This window comes from Dasypus novemcinctus, chromosome 6 (assembly GCF_030445035.2).
Source record: "Dasypus novemcinctus isolate mDasNov1 chromosome 6, mDasNov1.1.hap2, whole genome shotgun sequence".
Lineage (NCBI taxonomy): Eukaryota > Metazoa > Chordata > Mammalia > Cingulata > Dasypodidae > Dasypus > Dasypus novemcinctus.
The window spans coordinates 52,965,452-52,976,957 of NC_080678.1; the positions used below are offsets into that span (position 1 = coordinate 52,965,452).

At 39.4% G+C, this 11,506-nt stretch overlaps 1 pseudogene; it reads right to left on the reverse strand.

The window, feature by feature from the left end:
* LOC101411630 (lysosomal acid lipase/cholesteryl ester hydrolase-like) overlaps positions 1 to 7,154 on the reverse strand; it is a 31,992-nt pseudogene extending 24,838 nt beyond the window's left edge.
* Positions 7,155 to 11,506: the final 4,352 nt, after the last annotated feature.

The following is an 11,506-nucleotide window of genomic DNA, read 5'->3' on the forward strand; positions in this document are numbered from 1 at the left end:
GAGACAAGGTTTCTTGTTCCAGGACAAAACATCCTTGGGAAATTTATCTTTAACCACAGTCCTTGGCTGAATCCAAAAAGTCATGATATATAAGCAAGAGAAATAAACCAGACGGAGACGTCCCTGCACATGAGTTTTGATGTGTGAGTCTTTCATTCCTGCAGCAACTGGTGCCCAAAGTGGGGCAGCTGATTTTCCCCCAGCTAAGGGGAATTTTTCAGAACAGCCCCTGGGAACAGCCCAATGGAACTACAGTCCCGACATTCATCGCTGCCAGCGATCACAGCCGCCCTTGAGGTAAGCTGCTCCCTGGGTTCAGTCACAAGAACATGTCTGCATAGTGAGATTGGTCCAAACCATGCTTCCTGCACAGACAGGACATCAACTGCCCTGAGAGAGGTAAGCTGATCGCAGACACTAGTATAACATGGGAAATACATTAACAAAGCAACCAGGAGATCTATCTCCACACTTCACAACAACTATTGAAAGCAGCTAATTTTAGAGTGAAAGAACAACAAATTACTACATTGCTTCAAACAGTACAGACCTTTTGTTGGCACTTCACAGACAAAGGAACCTTAGGTTTTGAATTATGGGAACTCTAGACATAGAATTATGAGTCAAATTGTAAACTTTATGTTTCTGCTAGTGTGTTATCATTGCTTTTGTATTTGTCTCTTTGTTCAATGTCAGAGAATATTTTAATACCTCTAGATGGTAAAATAAATAAAAATTCCTAAAAGAGCTCTATTCAAATGCCCTAAAAATAAATAAAACCTTATATTAATAGATAAGTATAAATGCTAATAAGAGCTCTACAATGATAAAAATTGTAAGTCCTGATTAATGAAATTACTACAAGATTCTTCATAAGAAATAGTTCTTGCCTCAATTGAAATGAATAGTTTATTTTTCTTCACAGGATAAAGTGAAGGATGTAAAACTTAAATAAATACTAAAAAAAGTAAAAAGTTTGTGGGAATGCTAACTGAAATTTGATATTTGTTCAAAAAGGTGTGTTTTGTCCTAAAATAAAATGGTAGTTTTCATAAAATCAAAATGGAAATACGCAGGACAAAACATGAATGCATACGGCAAGCTGTAAAAAGTATTGTGGTAGCATTCAGTGAAAAAATGTGTTCTGTGAAGGTAAAATTTGTCTTAAGATAAAATAATTATAATCCATGTGGTTATGAATAATTATAAGAAGTTTGTGGAAGCATTGTTTGAATTAAAGTGTTTAAATCGCTAATTCTAAAAATCCACTATTAAACAGAAACTGAATTGATAATAATAAAAGTAACTTCATAACAAGAAAACTTATCAGCAGCCAACCTCTCCTGCCAACTCCCCTCTAAAAAACTGTTTCTAATATTGCGTGCTACTAGGTATTTGAAATAAAGTTGTTTTTGCATATAACCAAATTGAATCATTATTTTAACATTTGTTTAGTGTTGATGGTAACTATGTTGTAAGAACTTTGCTTGGAGACAGTTTTGAAAATAATTTCAGTAACTTAGGCATGTAGGGTGTACAGAATGTGTTTTTATTATTAAGGAAACAGAAAATAATTTTATCCTGAGATAAAATGACTAGTTATTAAAAAAGAGTAAAATTTAGGACAAAACCTGAATTAATACAAGAAGTACAGAAGGTGTGCGGAATAGGAATTTTTGTAGATGAAGTTAAGATTTGATGGGTCTATCAAGTTTTAAAAGCTTTAGTATCAAACAGTCTACTAATACAAAGTTAAATTTTGTTCTTTCTCAAAGTTTCTTAAGGCATTAATTTATTCTAGCAAAAGTTTACAAAGAGTTTTTCTCTTTATTAATCAGTGTACAAAAGTCTCTTTTATCAAAGTAGCTCCTTGTACTTTAACCATATCATGTCTTTGGCTGTTTTTAAAAAAACAAGTCTTATCATGTTTAACAGAACATAATGTTCAAACATGCTTTCCCAAAGTCAGATCCTGAAAAATATCTTTTATTTCAGGCTTTTGCAGAGGATTTGTTCTTTTACCTTAAAAAAAAATAAAGTAATAAAATAGTTACGTTCATTTAATATGATATAAGTTAAATGAACAATATTTAAAAGTATTCTAAAATTAAAAGGATTCTTTAACCCTCTGTTAAGGTTGTATGAGTAAAAAGTTCATATGAATAAAGTATATATAAAATTCCTGAAAATTTAATAATGTTCCAACATAATACTAAAAATACATAATGTTGTTAATCATAATTTTAATTATTAAAAATTATATATCATAAAAACTTCTCTCTACTTAAAAATCAAAACGTGAACGCTTTAACCCATACTCATCTGATTTAAACAAAAAACTGCCATAAGGCAGATACTTTAACTCATACTTGTCCAATTCACATTAAAAACTGCCACAGGGTGATATATAACAGTAAGCTCTCATAAATTAAAGTAACACCACTTCTGTGTGCAGCAACCCTAAATAGTCTTAATTTGTTACAAAAATTAATAGCCAATTATGTCACTATCACTTTATTTTAAAATTTCTTGAAGCTTTCTCTGATATCTCCTTAGGCAAGTCAAGCCAGCTGCATTCATATGTGAACAAGCCAACAGTAAATTTTACAGCACTTTCCCAAAGCTGTGTGCACAACCCAATCATCTATCCTAGACTAAAAACAAAAACCTAACTGTATAAAAAACCTGCAGTTTTAACCCTATTTCATTATATTAATAATATTATGTTAACAAATAATTTTTTTACAAAATCATCTCACTCTACCTTAAAATTATGCTTACAAAACAAAAAAGGGGGAATAGGGTGTTAGGTCTAACCAGTCCGAAGGATGTCATACAAATAGCCTTATATACTTTATTTTTTTTTTATTGCAGTGAGGATGGTTATACAGCAGCAGAACATTTTCAAATAACAATTATAAAAATTTATCCTAAAGTGTTATACAAACCCCTGGATGGACAAGAGGCTAATGGTAATTGGCATGTGCCAGTAAATTTATTCAGCATGGGGAGGACGGTATGCAAGTGTTCTCTCCCTAGGAAAGCACATAAAACCAAAGCACGTAAAACCATACCATGGCCTGATGGAATCTGCAGCACAAGCCAATACCAAGCCTGGAAGCGATCAACCTGCAATCGACCACTATCCCCCCAAGGAAATGAATAGATACATGGGGGAGTCTTAAATAATTGGGCAAACCAAGCATAAGCTCTTATGCCATGAGCTGGGTGCCCTCAGATGCGTAAAAAATAGTTTTGTAGCTTACTTCACAGAAGTCTGCTACTTCAGCTAAGGTGGGAACATGGAAAATGTACATATTGCTCATGCTTATGTCTTTTAACCCCTGCAGTGCTAATCACAGCTTTTGGGCCCATATAACAGGTCCAGTATTTGCCCTCATCTCCTGGTGGGATCCTGAGGCCCCATTATCCTCAAAGGATTCAACAGGAATAGGAGGATACTGGGTCCTCCAGGAGGGCCACTAATACATGAAATTGACTGGAGGCATTCTAACATTCGTGTCACTCCTTTAAAGTGGAATGGCACCCACCATAATTGGAACCAAATATAAAAACACCTTCAAAGTGCCTTCTCCACTCATATATTGGATGAAGTGGAAGATTTCCATCCCCAATTAAGGCGGCAATTATGAAACTTAAAAAATCAAACTCAACAAATCACATTAAATATCTTAGCTGAACAGTTACAGTGGCAGAACCGTTTAACATCGTTTTCCAATCTAAATTTTAAACGGTGGGCCACAATAGGAAGATTAATTTATCTCTGTCTTGTTATAGTTATAGGATACCAATGCTTCTTCCAACTATGGGAACATACCAAAGAATGCTATGAATACCTGGCCACCGTATATACAGCTACTCAAGTAGAACAACCTGCTCAAATAGAAAGGGGGGAGATGTGGGCATTAGTTCCACATCTCGGCAAGGGCATGGTTAAATGATTTATGAAAGCTCATCTGTTCTTGCTTTAGAGGAAAATAGCTCTGTCCTTGCTTATCTCTGCACAAGCTGTCTCTTTACGCTTGAAGTTTGAAAATGAGTTCCTCTTCCCCTTTCTGCCGATAGATAGGATGTGAGTCTAGAGACAAGTGTTCTTGTTCTAAGACAAAACATCCTTGGGCAATTTAATTTTAAACATGACCCTTGGCTGAATCCAAACATACATGATACATAAGCAAGAGAAATAAACCAGACAGGGCCCCCTCTGCATATGAATTTTGGTGTGCAAGTGTTTCATTCCTGTGGCACTTGTGTGTTTTAGTGAGAAGAAAAACAACAAGTCCTCAGTGCAATTCACCACTCATTTGGTAACATGTTTGTAAGAAGGAGTCTTAGAACATGTACATATAAAAGAGTTAGAAATTAAATTTCAAGAAGCCATTGGGTATCTTGTGAACATAAGAATTATCAAAGCCTTTTACAGCTAGGATTTATTGGGAGGAGGGGTAGCAAATGGGTAAATCAGATCACACACAAAAAAGAGAGAATAATACAAAGCTCGCATTAACACAGAAGACTTTTAAATTGCTTTGAATAATAATTTGGGAAGGAATTGAGGCAAAAGAAGGCCCTTAGGTGGCCCTTCTGATCATATCAAATTTTAAATAAGAGATATTTACCTCACTCTCAACCTTAATTTCCCAGGGAAAGTTTGTAAAAACAGAAAGTGTTAAAGAATAAGCTACTTCTGGGAAGATGAATGAATAAGGATCAGATCCCAATAGTTTCAAGTAAACTGACTAAAATTCCTGAATCTGCATTGGAAATGGCAGTTTTGCTTGAGTTATAAAATGAGAAACACACACAAACACACACACAGACACACACAAGAACTTTCACACATTACTAGGGAGAATAAATATCAGGACAACTTCATATGGAAATAATTTAACAATAAATATCAAAACTACTAATGTTTACAACCTCTATCTTCAAAAAATGCCTATTTCTGGAAAAGCAATATTATAATCTTGCACACATACAAGGTTATTTACTGCAGCAATATTTATTAGCAGAAAACTGGAAATAGCCCAAATGTCCATTAATTGAACACTTGCTAAATAAACCTTGATATCGGTGCCCAGCAGAATACCATGTATCTGTAGAAATGAATGATGAAGTACTCTACATAGTGTACAGAAAGATCTCAAAGATATATCAAGGAATAAATCAGTGTGTCTTATATAACATCTTTCATATAAATGAAGGTAAGAAAAATGAGAATCTCTGTATTCATTTTTATATACAAGAAGAGATTTTGAAAGAATACACAAGAAATGGGGGAGATGAGGAATGAGATGGGAAGGAGTTCTTTTACCCTATTCTCCTATAGTTTTGAACTCTGCAAATGCACTACCTAAGCTATTCAATGCTCAAAGGATTTCACTCAAGAAGATGCTTCCTGCTTCCCTATAACAAAGGAAAGAGATTCTGGTCAAGGTTCAAACAAATTCAATTGGAAGCCTCAAGCAAATTATGAAACCAGATGACTCTTGTCCTTACTTCTTTAAAAGATGAAGTATTTTGTATGCCTTGCATGAATATAACAGAAATATAACACTTTTAGTACATTGGTCTAAAAATAATCTCATTTCAAGTCGTTCAAGTTAGTTCCTGCCATAAAAACCAGCCAAATTCCAGCAGCACGATTACTTTTAAGAGCTTTCCTTTCTCTTCCAGGAAAACTCCTTACCTCTGTCAGAGAGGTTCTTCCTCCCATGAGGGATTCGGTGAAGGCAAAGAATATATCCATCTTCTGTCTCAACTAGATGTTCCCCACTAGGGAATCCCCAGTAAGAGATCATTTCACTCTGTGGAGAAAAAGAACAATGGCAATGCTATGGACAGGATCGGATAAGGTCTCCCATAATAAAAGGCAAAGGAGAAGACAAAGGCCAATGATATTCTCCAGATTTTATTTATAAAAATCAATTGTTTTTGAGTTTTTGCTCTGCTGAAACTGTAGCCAACATCCTATCCCAGTGAGCAACCCCCTTAATGTCCTCCAACTACTTTCCCACTAGCTCCCTCAGCCCTGAAAAACCCTGCTGCCCTTCTGAGGACACTGGGTTCTAGGATCCCGTGCCTACAGTCATCTTTGAATAAAGTCGTCCTTGTCTGCTCAACAGTATCAGGCACAATTTTTTCTTTTACATTAATCAGGATCTCAGTGGAATAGGGATAACTCAATAATGCAGAAAACTTCATGTAAATGAGTAAGTGACCATAAACAACTGGAAGGTTTTAATTTTATCATTCTTACAAGGAGGAATAATAAAAGGAAGGTAGGGTAGAATGATTTCTGAAATATTTGCATGTAAAAAAGACTTAACTTTAAGATCCTGATGTCCAGTCAAACTCTCTTCACTTAATATGAATTGATCTCAGAGTCGCTAATCATGTTTTCAAGTTGTTTTCTTTAATAACAGTATTTTCCTATATTTTACACCAAAATGAGGCATGCCTAGATTTTATTGTTTACTTAAAATTACTAACTTTGAGATGTTTTAAATAATCATGGCATTATTTTTGCATATTTGTTCTAATAAAATTTTTTTCAGATACCTCAGATTTTGAAACTGAACTGTGTTCCCTGGACATCCTTAATCACAACCCTGTTCTATGTATTCTAAAACTAGCATTCAATAGTAACATTCTTGCAAACATTTGACACTTTTAGTTGTTTTTTAAAACCAGTGTAGTATAACTTGAAAAGGAAATGAATTAATGAAAATCATTTTTCCTTATGAAGAAGTATCTAGTCTTAACAATAAAAGGAGGTTTGTGAACACATATTACCTGGTTAAAAAAATAATTAGTAAACTGAATCTAAGATTCAGAGGTAGTAAAAAGCATATGAGATAAATGGAGATTAGAGTTGGTGGCAAAACTTAGGCCACACAAATGGATTTAAGGAAATAACGCTCGTCACAAAGGCATTTTAAAAGCAGGTTACTTTGAACACTTACCACATTCATATATGCTTCAGGATCCACAGTTGTCAGCTTCCCTCTGGGCTGTTGGCAATGCACAGTTCCGAGGATCAACGAGACCACCCACCCAAAGAACCACATTTTCATTCTGTATAAAATAGTCCATTACTAATTGCCAAAATTTTACTACATGATATTACATGGGCAGATTTGTGCTCCTGTAACAAGTTCTGAAAAGGCACCCACAGGTACCCTAGGCAAATATGAAACACATTTCTATGGCCATATAGTGAAGCCAAAAATGCATATACATTGTATTAGGAACAACTCCACCTTTACTTCCACCATCCCCCCCTCTACCCCCTTGCACCCATTAATATGTGACCACAATATCAAACTCATTCCTGAAAAAATAACAGACAGGAGGGCTCAGAAGTAAACAGAGTGAGAAAAGGGGAGATCTGCAAAATTCCAGTCAATTAACTTCCCACATCTTCCCTTCCACTTAAGTTGGGACAATACTAGCTCTTGTCTCCAACTATCTTGCCAGAGTGATGGGGGAGGATTCAAATGTGTCAACTCCAGAAAAGTGAAATGAAAGGAGAGAGCCTGCAAGAGAAGCAGAGGGGGAAGGACAGTCCTGTCTCCTCCTGAGTCCCTCCGACCACCAAGAAAAATATCTTTTTCTGGCTAAGACTCAAAACCACAGTGTAGCAAAGACCTTGGGGATGTTAAAGGCGAAGTAAAGACTCTCCCAAGCATGCTCAGGTGGTTGGTGGCAAAACTGGGACTACAGTCCAGTCCTTTTTCATTTTTAATAAATTTACTCACTTAAAAAGTTCCATGAATGTATATCTAAGACTTGCATAAAAATGTTCATAGCAGCTTTTTTATGTTATAGCCAAAAACTGGTAAAATCCAAATGCCCACCAATAGTGAATGGAAAGCAAATTGTGGTATATTAATATATTGAAATACTATTTATTGATAAAAAGACAAGGATGATTATCAATATAATTATTGTGAGTGAAACAAGTGAGGCAAAAAAGGAAACATACTGTATAATCTCACTTTGACAGAAAGTATGTCAATGGTCACCTCATGAGAGGAGGGTTAGCAGGGGAGGAAAACCAACGAGCATGAGAAAATATGAGGGGCTGAGGGATAAATGTCCATCATCTTGATTGTACTGCTGATTTCACAAGTTCATGTGTATGTCAAAATTATTAAAATTGTACACGTCCATTATGCACTATGTTCTGCTATTATATATCATTTATGCTTCAGTAGACGATCCGACCCACGGATCAGTTGAACCGAGACCTGAGGGAGGGAGTGGGAATGAAAAGGGACAAGAAACACAAAGAATGGAGACAAGACAGGATTCTGATCAAGTCTCATTTATTGAGGGTCAATAGGGGTTCTTATAGCCAGGGATGAATGAGGTGGTACATACTGACAGCACATGTGTCAGTAAATGATTGGTTAACTAGATTTTGATTCTTGTGCCACACGCACGTGCAGATGGTTATTTGGCAACAACCGTGGAAAGACTTTCGTGCTCTTTAGGGAGTGCCCAATTGGAGCCCGGGGGAGTGGCGTAAGCATAGAAACAATTGCTTCAGCGAGGGTGCGGAAAGGAAACTTAACCAGGTTACTATCTAAAAATAGTACTTAGCAACAAGATGGCCAATACAACACCTGTGCCAGAGGCAGCTTCCCACAAGTAGAGCTGTTCAAAATTAATACGGCTCTCATTTAAACTCCTGTTACGCAGAACCACCACCGCAGGCAGCGCTCCCAACGCATTATATCAATTATTCCACCAAATCTACGCAGTACCGTTAAACCTATTTTCCAGCAAACTGAGGTTTATCCACTTAAGAGCTGGGAGTAAAGTACCACCTGATGAAACAGCAGTGTCACCAGGATTGTAACCAGGACTGAGGCTAAAGTCTGCTCTGAATCACGCTTTGACTAACAAGTGGAGAGGTCAGCAGCGTATCTGCGGGACCTAACAGCAAGAAGGGAGGAGGAGAACGAAGAGGAGCTGGAAATCAGGGATCCTGGCGCGCCCCATTCTGGGGGCTCGGGCTGCACAGGGAAACCAAGACCGCGCGAAGAAGGGCGGGCAACTGCAGAGCCTCGCATTCTGGGTGCTGGGGACGCCCGGCAGGACGCTCGGGGTCCTATAGCGGAGGGTCCCGCGGCCAGCGGAGGCTCAGGTGCGCGGAGGGTGAGCACCCTGGGACCACGCGCGCCCCCAGCAGGTCCCCCGGCGGCGGGGCGCGGCCTCCCACGCCGCCTCCGCGCCTGCAGGCGAGGCCGGGACGCACACACCTCGGAGTCGTCCTACCAGGTCGGTGTCCGAAGCTACAGTGACCTCGGCGGGCCCGAGAGCGGGGGACAAGCCTTGGAGGGGGTGACGAGCCTCCACGCCTTTAGGGCAGACGCCTGGACCCGCCCAGGCTACTGCAGCCGCCAATCAGAGCAGCGGGCGGCCGCGAAATGTCAGCGGCAGTTTCAGAGCCTCCAGCGGCCTGGAGGGAGCATGCGCCCTGAGCTCCTCCTCAGGCTCCCTCCTGGACGGGAGCAGAACTTGGCGCCCCCAGGCGGGGCGGGCAGGGAGCACAGTCGCGGGAGAGGGGTGAGCCTGGCTGCCCCACGTCACACCAGCCCGGTCACATAGGGGGCTGCCCCGGCTCTGCCCCAGGTTCTCCTGTACTTCTGGTGCCCTCTGTACCTAGTACAGAGGGTTCGGGTTCTAGAAATGAAAATAAATTGTTTACTCCATCTAAATCGCTTAGAGTTTTGCCTGACACAATGCATGGCTGTAATACATAGTATTATTTACCTTATTATTAATGTTTTGATGAAAATAGAAAGGAAGAAATAGAATAGTTTTAGTATATGCATGTTATTTATTGAACATTTCATTCAACAAAAACTAAACTGAGTACTACCAAGTGCCGGTAATTATTAAGACACTGGGGGTATAGCAGCCAAGCAAACAAGCCACTTTTAATCTGGCTATTACATTCTAATGGGAAGAGACACACTATCAACAAATAACTATATAACATAGGAGATGGCTAAGAATTAGGGTGTAAACTCTTTGAGGGGGTCTTGAGGCACATTAGTAAAGGGAAAAAGGGAAAACTGCTGGGACCCAGCAGAGAACAAGTCTGTGAGACGCTGCCTGCAACTCCCCTGCTACTGAAAACAAACCCAGGAAAACCGGGAGAACACCCTGACCACAAGGTCCCATTTGGAACTCTTTCCCGTCATGAATTCCTCCAAACAGCAGGCCTCCCCATTGCCCCCCTGAGTGCTAAAGGGGGACAACCAATCAGAACAGCAAGCAGCCAGGGACCCTCCCCAACATTAGGAAAGGGGAGAAGGAAAGGCTCCACGAAGGCCTAACATGGGGCTGGTAGCATGTCCATAAGCCATGTTTCAGGTCCTGTACATATTTCCAGTTTTCTTGTTTCTTAATAAACTCTTTCCTCCCTTGGCTACCCAATGGCATGTCCTTAAATTCTTTTATGCAACACAGCCAAGAGCCTAGAAGCCCAGAACACAGAGCATTCCACTACCAGTAAGTGCTATGAAGAACAATAAAACAGAGTAAGAGGATAAGTGAAGGAGACTGCCGTGTTATATATACTGTGCTCAGAGAAGGACTTCTGGTTAAGTGACATCCGTTCACAGACAGGAAAGAGGTGATTGAGAGCCAGGTTGATAATGGGGAGAGAATATTCTGAGATGAGAGATTAGCAAGTGCTAAGGTCCTGAGGCAGAAATATTCCTGGTAGGTTTTAACAAGATCAATGACACCGTTGTGGCTGGAACAGAACACATAAGATAGAGATTGGTAGAAGATCAGGTCCTGGCAGTAGTTTGTTGATTGGGGGCCAAATGTAGGTCATGATAAAAATTTTGGATTTTCCTCCAATGAAGATGAGAAGTCAGTGCTTCAGTAGAAGGGCAATATGATCTGACTTACAGTTTAGAAGGATCACTTGGGTCACTGGGGTCAAATATGGAAGCAGGGAGACTAGATAGGTTACTGCAATTATCCAAGCAAGGATCAATGATGACTTGGATCAGGGTGGTGATGGCAGTGGAAGCAGAGCCAGTAGTAAACTCACGGTATGTTCAAAAAGTGAAGCTGACAGGACTTGCTGGTGCATTGGAGACATTGTCAAGACACCACCCTGGGCCAAGAGAAGGAAGCTAGAAATACCATGGCTTTCCCTGCCTTCTGCTCTCCAACTTCCCACCAGTCTCTCCCATGAGTCAACCTTAGCCAGAAGCCAGCTGACACAGGAGCCTATGAAATGCACTCTGCAAGGACCACACCTCCATCTCCAGCCTCTGTAGTACAGAGTAGAATAGGAGAAGGACAGGAAATGGATCTGGAGACAAAGGCAAACATCAGCAAACTTCCTTGTGAAGAAGTTGAGTATATAGATACAGATGTAGGTACAGGTACAGGTACAGATATTTCAAAGTCAAGGTCCAGGCTAGAAATACAATTTAGAAACAGTACG